Source organism: Dermacentor silvarum, chromosome 6, assembly GCF_013339745.2.
Source record: "Dermacentor silvarum isolate Dsil-2018 chromosome 6, BIME_Dsil_1.4, whole genome shotgun sequence".
NCBI lineage: Eukaryota > Metazoa > Arthropoda > Arachnida > Ixodida > Ixodidae > Dermacentor > Dermacentor silvarum.
Genome location: NC_051159.1, coordinates 66,075,815 through 66,090,273, shown reverse-complemented (window position 1 = coordinate 66,090,273; position 14,459 = coordinate 66,075,815). Strand labels below are relative to the sequence as shown.

Genomic DNA, 14,459 nt, shown 5'->3' with positions numbered 1-14,459 from the left:
CAAGGGGCCACGTCGTACAAAGCGCTGGGTTGAGATTGGTACGGGGGTGGTAGGAGGTGGAGGGGGGGGGGGGAGGGGGAGGCTGGGGAAGGGGCAAGAAAACACGGAATGCACGATCCGAGAAGCGCGAGACAATGGCGAAATCAATAGATGTCGACTGTCACTCCTCCGGGCGACAGGACAATACGACGGCGATACTTTCGCCCCGTCGCCATGATCCCACCCCCATTTCCCCCCCCTCTTCGTTCGCGTCAATAAGAAACAACAGACCATCTCGAGCGACAGGGGAGGAGGAGGCCGGCGGCAAAAGTGCACGCAGAAGCAGCCGAAGTAGAAGAAGAGCAAGTCAAAGAAGCCACAGCTATGTCGCGCCTCTAGCTGCTTCCAGCCTTCGCCGCTGGAAACGATGAAGACAAGGCGGACATTACGAGATGCCATGAGCCTCGGAGAGGGGAGGGGGTCTTGAGGGGGCGGAAAGATGGGGGGGGGGGGGGGTGCAGAAGCGCGCCTATACTGCTTCCTCCCTCCATCCTCACTCCCCTTCCTCACCGCGCGAAGAGACAACGCGGACGGCACATGACAGGAATAACAAGGAACGCCACGCAGAAGATCTGCCGAGATGAACGGACGGAGAGAAGAAGGACCGTTTCTAGCTGGCGGAGGGCTTCTCTCATCCCCGAATCGAGAGGCCTGTTCTCTCGGTCTTGCTGGCGGGGGACGCGCGGAGAAGCGAGACCGTAGCGCGGACCGAGGAAGAGCTGGTGCTACACATGTAGTCCCGATAAAACCGTGCAGTGAATCAGGGAGCCGTAACGCTGACGTTGTTAGGTATAGGAACCCCGCACAGAGATGCTCGCACTTGAGGGCTTGCTGGTCTCTTTACTGTCGTGGCGTTCGCGGTATACCCGATCGACGAGCCATGGGCGTCAGACCATCGCGAACCATTTTGAACCACGATAAACAGCGTTGCGAATTGGGCTTGTATAAGTTGCGACTGCATAGCTGACACCAGCTGGCGACCTTGAACGACAGAGCACGCATTTAGTGGGCTGAACGCGTAAGCTGGCGAGTAGCAAGCAAGTGGGGCGCCGCGACTATGCTGACACATTCGCAGGCAGCAAAGGCGGAGGAGACGGTCGCTTCCAATGCCGGCTGCGGGGAGAACCGCAGCGAGCATTGGCTGTCCGGGCAGTTGGAAATTAGCGAGGGGATCAGAATGCTCCATCGAGCGGGGCACGAAAATGCACTTGGCGGTCGCGCTCCCCCAGGTGGACGTCGGGCGTCGTCGGATACGTCGGGGGACCGGTGGAGAGAGACACGAGGGGACCACGCGACACCGGACACGGCTTTCATCGACCGATCGATCGCTCGAGCTCGCAGTCAGTTCTTCAGGTCTCCCCCGCTCTCGACGGTGACCGCGGGGAGCTCGGCAGGCCCCGTACGCAGTCATCTTCGCTTAGTTTCTAGCAAGAAAAGCGCGTTCTGCAGCCGTCATCGGACACGCACACGCTGACTTGTCAGGATGGTCAACGAGATAGCGGGGCAGCGGCTGCGGCATGTGGGCTGCTGCGTTGGGGATTATTATATAGTATCACCTTGTCGTTGCGGACGCACTCTCGCTGGATAAAAGTAGGTCGCGGAGATAGACGCAGATGTTGTAGCGATCTCGTGCAACAAACAGCAGCAGCAGCTCGCGAGGCGAGACGAGGACTCGGATTGGCCGCGTTCGGTTCGAGGTCTCACACTGATCTCAAGACGAACCTAAGTATCGATAATGCTAATGTTTATACAAGTGATGGACAAACCGAGACGGCCATTCTATAGCCGTTGGTGGCCTGTCGTGACGAGAAATGGCACTTCGGGCAGACGCTTTGCCTCAGCATGTACAGTACACAGTTGTTTGTTAGGTGGATGCCCAAGGGATGTCTCAATGCTGGCGTCTTTCCAGGTTCGATTTCAATTGACCAAATCAAAAGCAGTCTTCTTGGTTTTTTTTTTATTTTTCTTCGGTGAAGAATTTAACAGTCAGTGATCATAGTCAGGCCTATAACGTTGCAAGTTTCAAACGTGCAAGCCATTTATTCTTCTGCCATTAATTTGATGTCATTTACCACGCGTCCCCATTTCCTTGAGGTCATTGAAAGTGTCGGTATCGTATATGCCGAGCGCCGGCTAGTTAGTTAGTTCAGTCGAGTTTAATGGTGCGAAATAGCCTTATGTCATATTCCGTGGTGTTGAGACGCAACAAAGGACGGAAAAAAAGGATCAGGACAGGAAAGAACGTCACTTGGGAATTAATGGGGGCGTATTTCATTGCTATGAAGCGTGACATCTGTGTCAGCGATACGTCTGTGGCTTTACGCAACACTGAACACCAGTTTCTGCACTATATGATTGGATAATGATGCAAACTTTGAGTTCTGTGCGCAAATGTACGTGTGCATAAGGCCACCTTCTCCTATAAATTTGTACTTCGTCTGCTTTCAATAAACTATAGTTGCAAGTGACGCTCTTTCCTCTCCTGATCTTTTATTTTTTCGTCCTTGGTTGCGTCTTAACACTGTGGAATAAGATAAACCAATTAGCCCAGCAACAAGTCCTGATGCCTTAGGTCATGCCGCGCCAGACACTAACTAGGTGTTGGAAAAATAATTGTAGAAGCTGCAAAAGCTGTGTTGCTCCAAAGCCATATTCAGAAAACCAGTTTCTTCGAGAAAGTTCAGGACTTCTGTAAGAGGCATAAGTAGGTCATCTGCCCAACATCAAAGCAGGGTGTAAGGGTATGTGTCTAATTTGTATAATCCGCAGGAGCATTTTCTTCTTTCTGTTTCGATATGCGGAGATGTGATTAGATTGTGTATAACTTGTTAATGGTTCCTGGCAGTTATCGCATGTTGGTTGTTCTTCCTTTTTTTTTCAATAAGTAATTGCGCGTGAAATGCGTGTGCCCTGTATTCGAAGTCATTAAGTCGCGCTGGCAGTTTGATGTCTTGTATGAGGCATCCCATGGTCGCGTCATATAGTCTCCGTGTATATTGGTTTTATAGGCGTAAGTTGCCACATTCACACACAGCCTGGCGCCACTGCCCGTCGAAAATCCACGAACTCCGAGGCTGCGTTGCGCCCGCCGCAGCAACCCGGGACTTCGGAGGCCATGCAGAACTTTTGAACTCACAGCCTTTCGAAATGTTGTTGAGTCGGAAAGAGGTTTACAAGAGTAAAGCACCTGCATATTACTCACACCACACCATATTATTTTGCCTTGTTTCGACATATGCGCTTCTCCGCGAGGCCCCTCTGAAAAACCCGGTATGCAGCCCGAGGAAGACTTGTCGTCGCTCACGTTGTACGGTTATCATATCAAATCAAAACAGTTTTATCTTTCGGCACGTCTAGAGGGTCTCCTATAAGCTAAAAGCTTCAGTCAGCTAGCACCTTATATATACTGACAAAGGTTCAGAAGTCATGGCACCGTGGCAGCAGCAACAAAATGACTGAGAAATCAGAAGTGCCGCCAAATTCAGACGTTGTCCTTGTTCACATACACGCATTAACAGTCAAAATTAATATTGTTTTCGGTACAGTTTGGGATTTAATCTTGTGTGCCATGCGACGAGCACTAGCCGGTGCCACATAAAGGCACCAATCTCTATTTTAAAGTTATGTCAGCAAAGAAAAAACAAAAAGGTGTAATACGCTTTGTTGAATCACTAGCTGCGATCAATGAGATGTAAAAAATCTGAACGCTAAATACTATAGCTGAAAAAACGTTAAATATTCCGGCAATATTTTTACACCACACCATATATATATATATATATATATATATATAGGATGTTTCAGCGAAGACTTTCAAAAATTCCTAAAGGTTGCCTGTGGCAGATAGCACAATTCTAGTCCAGAATCGTATATTTAACAAAAATTCACTAATGAAGTTTTTAACTAATGACTTTATGGCCCATATTGCAATTTACAAGTTGTAGCCGTGGAGTTCACAAGACGGATCCACTTGGGACGAATTCTCGGTATGACACCAGTTTCTAGATAATAATTCCCGAACTTTGTGGAGAAATGCATTGGCGTTCCAGTTAGTTGCTTATAAAAACGTCGCTTTATGCATTGAAGCACAAAATTAACTGGAACGCCAATGCATTTCTCCGCAAAGTTCGGGAATTAATATATCGAAACTGGTGTCATCCTGAGAATTATTTCCAAGTGAATCCGCCTTGCGTGCTCCCCGGCTACAATTTGTAAATTGCAATATGGGCCATCAGATAATTAGTTAAAAACATAATTAGTACATTTTTGTTGATTAGTCGATTATGCATTTCAATTTTTGTGCAAGTAATGTCCGCCTTTTCGAGTAGACCAGCTCAATAACTAGAATTGGGCAATCTGCCACAGGCAACCTTAAATTAATTTTGAAAGTGTTGGCTAAAACACCCTGCATATATATATATATATATATATATATATATATATATATATATACAGGGTGTCTCCAGCTGTCACGCAGCACGATTTAAAAAAAGAGGAACGGTGTTACGCGAAGCAAACCTAGCGCGTATTGCTTCCAGTGCAGGGGAGTAGCCGCCAGTAATTTTTTGGTTACCTAGATTTAATTAGATAATTGTAATTAATTATCCAACTCGAGAAGTACTGTCGTAATTATCAAAGTGTCAATGAGAGAATTGTATAGCAATATGAAAAACTCCCGATATATGGCTTTCTGTGGCTCAATACGTGCTACATAAATGTGTTTTTTCGAGTGTGAAAGAAGCCCGCGAATACACGCAAAATCGCCGCGCGACTGGTCCTTCGATACACTTTGCGTGTATTTGCGGGCTCCTTTCAGGCTCGGAAAAACACAGTTATGTAGCAGGTATTGAGCAACAGAAAGCTGTATCGGGAGTTTTTCATGTTGCTCTACAATTTTCTCATTGACATTTTGATAATTAGGACAGTACTACTCGAGTTCGATAATTAATGACAATTACCTAATTAAATCTCAGCAACGAAAAAATTACTAGTGCGTATACTGGAAACAATACGCACTAGGCTTGCTTCGCTTAACGCAGTTCCTCTTTTTTTAAATCGTGCTGCGTGATAGCTGGGACACCCTGTATATATATGTATATCTGAGCAAAGTTGCACTCCTAATTGGTTTGCTTCTTTTTTCTTCGTAATTAGTTGTTTTTGAAAAAAAAATGCAATGTCCTGATCATTCTTTTCTTTCTTTTCCTTTTATCTTTAAGAACAGGCCGATTGTGTTGACGGGATTTAAACTTCATCTGGGCTCGTAAATGCAGAATCGAAAATGCTACAGCTATGCACTGTACCATGTTTAAAAAAAGGTAAAACGGATGAGTTAGTAATATCAACGCCAGGTGCGGTCTTATATGGTCTCCTTTGTGGCGGTGCCCTGCCTGCGTCGTTACGTCACCTGGCTTCAATGTTGCATTTCTCGTCCGGTTTGGGTAGCAAACTGGACGTGCGTCTGGTTAACCTCGTTGCCTTTACTCTCTTCTATTTCTCTCTCTCTCTTCTCGCACAAATTAACTGATGCTGTTGGCAACCCATACTTTTTGTAGCCGTTACTTAGAGGATATTTTACATGTGCCAGATCCACAATTCTTTTTTTTTTTGCAAAGGGAAAACAACATTATCCTCATCATCATCACCATCATCATCATCGTCATCTTCATCATGAGTAAGCAAACGGTAGGTCTGCCGTGATGCATTTACCTGTGCCCTCCGGCACAGCATTTGCAGAACGCCGACAATAACCACTGCCAATGCAGCAGAACTCGCCATGCAGCAAGTTATGCTCTGACACATTCTTGACTGCATAATCTAAAGCACAGCGTTCGCGTGCGTCAGGTAAGTTTGCGTGACGACAGAGGCTCTGCCTTTGAGCGTAGAAATTTCGACTTACTTGGGCAGATATTTCGCAGGAAACCGGTGTCACGTGGTAGCAGAGTCCTTTGCGTGGCGTGGATGTCAAAAATTTGGTAGTGAAAATTGCTGTGCACAAGCGTGAATGCCGTGCAGGACGTCTGTCGAACCTCTGAAATATAAAAAAGGACAAAACAGTGTGGTTTCGACACAGGAGAGTTATACATTTCTGGAGATAACTTTCTTTAGTTCACCAATGGTATTGTTATATTTTATTTCATTTTATTTTTCTATTGTATGACTTACTTTATATATCACAAGCTTGTCAGTATTGGCAGGGACATTAGACAACACTTGCAGATGTCTGTAATAGTTGATCTAACCTCAAAATGCAAATAAACTCGAAAATACAAGCAACACTGGTGGATTGGTCACTGTTCCAATCATCGGAGTTGTTGGCCCATTAACTGAAGTTCAACGTGCCACCGCGAGTCCTTGTTGAAGTACATGTCCTTACTAGATTCAGTAGTTCAGTCATGAATTACTCGACAATATCATTCACTTCGGTGATCGTTCTAAAGCGCACATGTTAAATGAAGGTCCGCGACAAATAACTAATTAGCTTAATGCGATGGTGAGGTAACAAGAGCAGCTCTGCATATTTGGCATTCAAATCTCCAACAGAGAGAGCTCTTGCTCAAGGCCCTTGAGATAAACGATACTCTTTCGTTGTCGAAGTGGTTGTCGCCTTATTCTTATCCCTTGAGTTCGCATAGCTGATGAAGGAAGCTATCGTCATAGAATATATGCACGTTCTAAGTGGCTGTTCAAATGAAAAGAAAGAAGCAAGCCCACATTTGAGTTGCAACATCGCTAATCGAGAAACTAACAATGTGGAGAACGTAACTGGATGACAGAGCGTGCCGCCCTAAGCGAATAAAGTGTGTCTTGCAGGCATATTAGCCGCTCATGCAAGTACAGGTAACCGCAGAAGTTTCTGGACCAATGAATTTGCGAGAAAGTTGGAATTTCCTCGCTAACATCGCCACGCGCCGTGTAATTTATAGGCGAACCGTGCATTGGTCGCATACGAGAAGGTATTCTCTGCGCTTCTCAATGCAATGGTGGACACAGCGACTACTATATAGAATTTCATTTTTTTTCTCCTGTCCAAAACTATTGCTGTCGGGGGTATACTTACCGTAAGCTATTTGCTTAATTAAGTCAGCTCTTACGTGTCCTAAATTAAGAGTTTAAATAATTATTCTCTCCATCAGTCAGGATGTATTGGACGCCGACGTCTGTAACTGTGAACACCTATACGAAAATCTGTCAACTGCATAAGCAGTCACTGGTATACAATAAGGTACCGTGTGGTGTTCTTTTACAAAGGACAAATCATTGAAGAGCACGTGCGGATTTTTCACTCCTGCAACCGCGGATGCACCCGACTTTGCAGTACGTGACTTGTAGTCGGTATAGCGCTGGCACGTTTCTATACGCATGCGCAGTGCACTGACATAGCTTCAGCCGGAACTTCAGGTCTCCCCTCTGACATTCAAATGTCAGGCAAAGCTGGAGTTCCCGCAGAGTGTGAGCTGCACGTTGGCGCATTCAGTTGTAGAGAGTCGTTGTTTATTAAGTGATGGAAGCGTGGGAAAACAGGCCACCGAAGGGCCGGCCACCAAAATCATCAAGAATAAGCTCCAGCGACTAAACAATGTGGGAAAAGCAAAACAAAAATAAAACGAATGTAGGAAGGAAAAAACAGCGGATAAAGATGGCACCAATTAATTCAGACATAGCCTGCTATACATTAAGTTTCGCATAGGCGAAAGCGCACTTTGTCAGCGATATGCGAAAGTTCATTCTCAGCGTGCGTTACCACAACAGTCTCTATCTGTATACAGACACGGCGTGAAAAAGCAAAGCAAGAACTAACCTTGCGCACAGCGAAGAATAAAGCGCATAGTAAGTAATTAGTGTAAGTTGACATCAACGAGCACAAAGCTTAACAGTGGACTGCACTGTACAACAAATGTACATTAAATTCGTTCCTATGGACATAATGTCAACCCTAACGAGAAGTGTCCATAGATACATACTTGGCCACTCACGGGAAGAAAGAATAATAATAAAGCCGTTCGCTTTCCCGCAAGGTTTTCCGAACAAGGTTTTGTTTTGGCGTTCCACTTTTTACCCGGTCTTCCTCGAAGCGCGCCTACCTCTCTCTTTTTCTCGTTCGTCGAAAACCACGCGCGATTTCCTTCCAGGCTCGGCCGTCCGTCCGGCATACGCATAGCTGGGCTCAAGCACGCGCGGAGGCGGTTATAGTACACTGGTGCGCTAGAACTGACTCGGGGTCTCCGCTTGGCGATGGCTCAGAACACCTGGCCCTGTGGGCGATGTCCCTGGAAAACCTTTCCTCCGCGCCGCCAGCTACCCCCCTCACTGCCCTCCTCCTTCTTCAACTACGCTGGGCCCCCGGAAGAGAGAAACTAAATATAATGCTCCCTCCCGCGCCTGACAGTTATGGATCGAGCCGGGCATGGGGACGCGAGCGAGCACGCACACTGGCTTTCATTGTGAACTTCGGCCCCCAGTTCGAGCTGCGGGCTCGCGGCCTGTGTGACTGTGGCGTCCGCTGCCTCCTCACTGGTGCCATTGGCTGATTCCCCTCTCCTACTAACGTACCGTATACTTATGCCCTCCCCCCTTTGCCCCCACCCAACCCCCTCCACCTCCCTTCAATCCCTCCCGTTTTAACGAGACTCGGGCCTCTCCAACTTTTTGTTTACGGGTGTCTCAAAACCAAGCTTGGGAGTCGCGGTTTGGCACCGATATCACCGCGCCTCATTTCAGCCGCCATTCTCATGCGACTGCTGCAGTTAGCGCTCGCTCGTTGCTCATATGTAGCCGCAGATTTGCATTGAGGCGACGTCAAGTGCAGAGCGAGGCGTCGTGAAGAAATTTGCCATTCGCGTCAACTTGGTCGACCAGTGTCGTCAGAGTCCTGAAAAGCATAGACCGGTCATATAAAGGAGAAAAAAAAGAAAAAAAAAGGAAAACGACAAACAGGCAGAAATAACGCAATGTTGGCAACTAAATGACGTTAAACTTCTTTGCGTTCGCGTGTTATAGCAGCAATAGCATATGACACGAGCTCAGACTCGTCACCTTTAGCTGTGAGCTGTGACGAGGGCGAAGGCGATGTACGATGCTCCTCGAGGGAAGAATGAGGATTAGAAGTGTGTGCACGGTACGACACATACATAAATACATTTAAGTGGCATGGCACACACATTCTGGGCGATTGGGGAAGAATGGGCCCATGCGCTGTGGCACGTGCCTATGGGGCCGAGATATTGGTTCGGGTACATATCCAGTGGCCCACACTGAACGAGCCAAGTTGTCTACTAGGCCAGACAGCAGCCAGCAGCAAGTTGGCCATTCGGGTACATATCCAGTGCCCCGAGTTGTCTATTACTGGGGAAGACTGCAGACAGCTCACACTCAGTGCCCAAGTTGTTTATGTATATCCACAAATAGATCCAGCGAGAATACGATGACGAACGCCGAACCCCGGAATTCAGGCAAAGAAATATTACTTTGAAATAGAAAGTGAGGCAAGAAGAAACAGTATTCAAAAGAAACAATGGTCTTAGCAAAGCTAAAGTGTTATAGCGTCGAAATAGGTAACGCTTTTCAAAGCAATAATGGCTGGATGGATTCCTCTGCAGCTATTAATTCGCGGTGTTACCGCCACCACATTACATTAGTATTCGATTTTATATTTATATAGTAGTAAGTTAAAGGGTTTGGGGTAAAGAGGAAATAAGTTGACGTTGCATCAAGTCCTTCTGATTTCTTTCTCGCGTTTCGTAGTGACCATCCCGACGAAAACCTCAGGCAAAGCTCTTTCAGCCCTCATTGTTGTTGAAAAAAGCGCGCAATAAGCAAGCTGGCCGAATGATGGTTCCGCATTCGATACTCAGCGAACGCGATATATATACCATGGAACCAGCCCGGCCGCGCGCATGGTCTACAGGGGTAATTGGCGATCGCAGGGAGAGGCCTTCGCCCAGCAGTGGCCATAAATGTATGATGATGATGATGATGATGATGATGATGATGATGATGATGATGATGAACGACCACGAACGTTCGCAAGTGCGTCTGGACTCAACTCCGATGATTGGCGGGCAGCGCCCTGCGTGTTGTGTCCACCTTAACTATTCGTGCGGTCTTTGTCACATTTCCTCCTCCTATACAGAGCGTAATAGCAAACTGGTTATCATCACCTGTCTTCCCTCTCATCTGCACCTGCTTATATTGCATCAGCCGTCTACGGGAAATGCCCTTCAACGGCTGTGTCCGAAAGTATAGCGTAATAGCCGGCAAACGATAGAAGAATGGTAGAAAACGAAAGAACGACGAACGGGTAGTGTTTTCGTTGGCATATACTGGCCACCGCGCAGTCGACACCGGCGCGCCCTTTTGGGTGGACGGCGGCAGAAAGAGGTTAATCTAAATAGCTCCCAAGAGCCTATAATGCCCGTCACTGTTGTTTCTCTCAGCGCAGTATTCAAGCTGAGATGCACGAATGCTGCGTTCAGAAACAAGCGGGAGTTGACGCCACATAAGAAGCTCTTTCTCAATATATAGGTTCGAGTTAACTGACTTTGCCTTGCGTCGGCCGGGCTTGGATCGGCTTGGCTCGGGTGTACTGAGCTAGTATGCACGGTCGAGAAAAACAGATCAATACGTTAGGCATTTCGCGTACAAGAAGCAAACACCTGTATCTATACATTACTTGAATTGGGATCTCTAAAAAAAGAAATTGATTGGTTCAGTAAGAGGATGTGTGGCGCGCGTATGATGGTTAATTATGATTAACGAGGTCCTCTTGAATTATTGCCTCTAAGGCTTGCATCTGAGCGGAGGCAGTCTTTCTTCTTGCAGTGAAGCCGGTTGATGTGAACACCACCCATCCTAGCTGCGCGACGGCATGTTTTTATAGAAGTGTACTCGTATACTATAGTTTCGGTTTCTTTCCAGCCCACCATACAGCTGTGCTCTCGATCAATTCCAAGGGCATCACCAAGTGGCGATAGAGCTGTCACGTGATGTCACGGGCACGCAGCTCGTTTGTAATACCTGCGGTATCAGTCTCACATTGAAGTCCACTATAATGCTGGTAGCTGTATCTACTCGATGTTTACAGCTATACGATAGACGAATGTGGTGGTGCTGGCAGACAGCTGTGAGCTTTCTATAGAACGTCGCGTGTTTTTCTACATGGGTAGCTCATTAACTGTAATTCAGGAAACAGAAAACAAGAAGTATCAATGCTTTATAGCAGTAATGAAGTTATATTTGCAGCAGCGTTAACGACAGTGCCATCAAGAAAATTATCATGGTCATTAGAGCGGAAATTCGGGCTATAGTTGGTTGTGCATGAACTTCTTATATCAGCGCCTAAGACAAGGGACGAACGAGGAAGTGCATTGCGTATGTCTATTGTACGTTTGTCTCTCGTTTTACGCGCTGTTGTTAGATCACAATCAACGTCACTGAAACGAACGGCGCCACAAGACAGAGCCAATGAAAACTTTCCGCTTAACGCGGCTGTGCGCGTGTGACATCCCCGTGCTTCTGTTTACAAACATGGGGGAGGGGTGTAATGGTTAAGCAGAGTAGCACTTTTTAGTTACTGAGGAAAATTCGGTGCGCACGTTGATCAGTGTAAAGAAACAATTAAAAAAGTCATTCATTCCGGATATCATCTCGAATTTTAATCTGACACCCTCGGTTAATTATGAACCAGTTGCGCGAAAAAACGCCACTCCTCCCCTTTTTGTAAGAAAAGCGGACCTGTACGCTTATATTTCAACATTTCCGTACACCATTCTAGCTCTCAGTAAAGCCTCGATCCTTTCTATCTATTTTGCCTATTCGTAAAGCGTGTGAAAGATACCGCGTGGCGCATCATTTTACCTACATAAGGTCGCACAAACGTGTTTGCTAAACGTATACGAAGGCCTCTCGCTAAAGTTACATAAATGCACTCACACGACCCCCCCCCCCTCCCCCTTCCAACACACACGCAGGGACGTGCACATGCACGCACACAGGTATACATTGGGAGTCCAAACACGATACGGTATATGTGCGCACGTGCTTGTGCAGACGAGACAAGTTTGCGCCGGTTACAACTCGCTCTTAACCATACGTTATCTGACGAGGAGATTGAGCCGGCCATCGACGTTATAATATACCTTTTCGATAAACGAAATAACAGGCAAACGGCGTGATATAGAAGCGAGCCAAGAACACAACGCGAGCACGTCGCTCGCGAAGCATCCGGGCACTCGGGCTTCTTTTATCGTCCGCACTCGCCACAGCGGAGAAGCCGCAGTTCGCACAGCCTTGCGCCAATGTGTCGCGCAAACAAGCAAACACCGGCGCCTGGCAGTCAGCCCAGGCGGTGCCCAAGACACGAGCCACGAGGGTGGGACCAGTTTGCCCCCTTTTCCCTTTCGTTTTCTTTCCTTTGACCAAAAGAGAGAGGGAGATTTGACCGTCATTAATCATACTGCCACGAAGGACATCCGCATAAATCCCCGCAATCCATCGAAAGCTCCGGCGGGCCACTTTTATGTAACGCCGGTCCGGCGGTCCGCGGAAGCGCGCGCTCGTGTACCAAACACATAAACGCGCGTGGTTTTTCTCAGCGTTGTTGGGCCGCGCGCTGCCGGCGCGCGCAAAGTGCTCTCTCGTCGTCGCCCGCCGCAGCCGCCATGAACGAGTCGAGGAGAGCGCTGGCGGCCGGCTCGCACGCCGCGGATCCGAGCCCTCGCGGCGCGCACCCCTCGCCCGACGAACACGGAGGGGACGTGCCCATTACGCCAGAGGCGTTCCGGCGCGCGCGGCATTATTCCGCGGCTCACGCTTGAGCGCTGCATACGTCGCGAACGCACGCACACACACACACGCGGCGCGCGCGCAGCGCGCAATTTCTTTTTCGCGAGGAACAGGGGAGGATATAGCTCGGGGCGCCGTAGAAGGGGCACGGAGGAAACGAGCGCAAGAGGGGGAGGGGGGGATGCAAGTGGGGAGAGATCTGGATGGGCTTCTGGAGCGCTTTATCCTAACAAGACAGCTCGTCGCAACTGCGGCCGCTCCAATCTCGTGGTGTTGAAATTCAAACGAGGTTTCATCCTCTCCCCGGCGGCAGCCTCCCTTCATTGCGCGGGAAGTCTTCCCGAAACCACCCCGAGAAGGGTGAGACCGGTGCTGCGGCTAGGGAAAGGGGGAATAGCGTATATAGCGCAGCAGCCGCCGCCGCCACTGCACTATACCGGCGGCGACGGCGTCCCGAAAATGGAATCATCGATTTCTCTCTGGGCGCCCACAAAAAAAAAAAGGGGGGGGGGGAGGGTAAGGGGCCGTAGAAAAAGGAACACGGGCCGAAGCTTTTGCAGCGTCGGTGCCGGCGGCTGCCAGCTTGAAGGAACGGGGAAAGGCGTCGCCATCGCAAGGAGAGAGGAGAGGGTTGCGTATGCAGATGCGGGAGCTGCCCCGCGCGAGCGCTTGCACGTCTCGCAGCAACAGCGTAGATGCCGGCAGCAGCAGCGAGAGAGAAAGAGCGGGTATATAATGAGAATGCGCAAGCGTCGACGGTGCCGCCGCTCCAGGCCCGTCCCAGAGGCGCGAACGCCCCAACAACGACAGACGCCGCGGCGTTGGAGCAAAAAGAAAAGAAAGATGAAAGAAAGGAAAAGAGCACCCGTCTCATGTGGCTGTCTTCGTTATTTCCTGTTTATTTTTCGTCGCTTCGCGGCGGGCAGAGATTGGAGGCACGTTTGCGTTTGCGAGTCCGGTTTTTGCGTGCGCCTCGCGAGGAGGGACGAGCGTGTAGACGGGAGAGAAGACGACGCCAATCTCGTTGTTCTCGAATTCGTATTAAACGGTGCTCCTGGAGGAAGGAAAAGAAAGTAGCTAGTAGAAAAAGGTTCAACGGCAGCCGAGGTGCGAGCACGGCACGACTCACTCGCGCTCTCACGCGTTAAACACGTTTCTGGCTCGTTTGAATGTAGACGTCCCAATACGGAGTGATACAACGTACTTGATCGCGGTCGGGTTTTTGTTGCGTTATACCATTCGACAAGCGTCTACTTCGCTACACCGGCTGATCTTGCAGGAGACGGAAGGCACAATTTTAGTTACAGGAAAAAGATCGATTTCTCAGATTACTTTTACTGTTGACAAACTTCCTGCGAACGACGTCACAGAAACGTGCTGAGCTCGCAAAGCTTTCAGTCAGCAAGAAAACAGCCGGCGGATGCCATGGATATATACACAATCACTTATTACCAGTCCTCTAAATTCTCAGTCATCTTTGCGTATCATAGTTTGTGAGACCGGGTCAAGGTTACGTTTGGATTACATACCATGTGCCCCACGTAACTAGTGCCAAAATTTTAAAATGCGCAAATACGACGCAGCCGGAGAGAACCAAGGTAATGTTGTTTGCCTTCGATTGGAGCAAGTCAGGCTATCTT

The 14,459-nt window shown here is 48.4% G+C and overlaps 1 long non-coding RNA gene across 4 annotated transcripts in view; it reads right to left on the bottom strand.

The window, feature by feature from the left end:
- LOC125946254 (uncharacterized) overlaps positions 1–14,459 on the bottom strand; it is a 456,010-nt gene that overhangs the window by 222,072 nt on the left and 219,479 nt on the right. For all 4 annotated transcript variants that reach the window (XR_007467498.1, XR_007467499.1, XR_007467497.1 and 1 more), the window contains exon 2: positions 5,936–6,067. This is a non-coding gene — a long non-coding RNA (uncharacterized LOC125946254). The remainder of the gene's footprint in view (positions 1–5,935; positions 6,068–14,459) is intronic.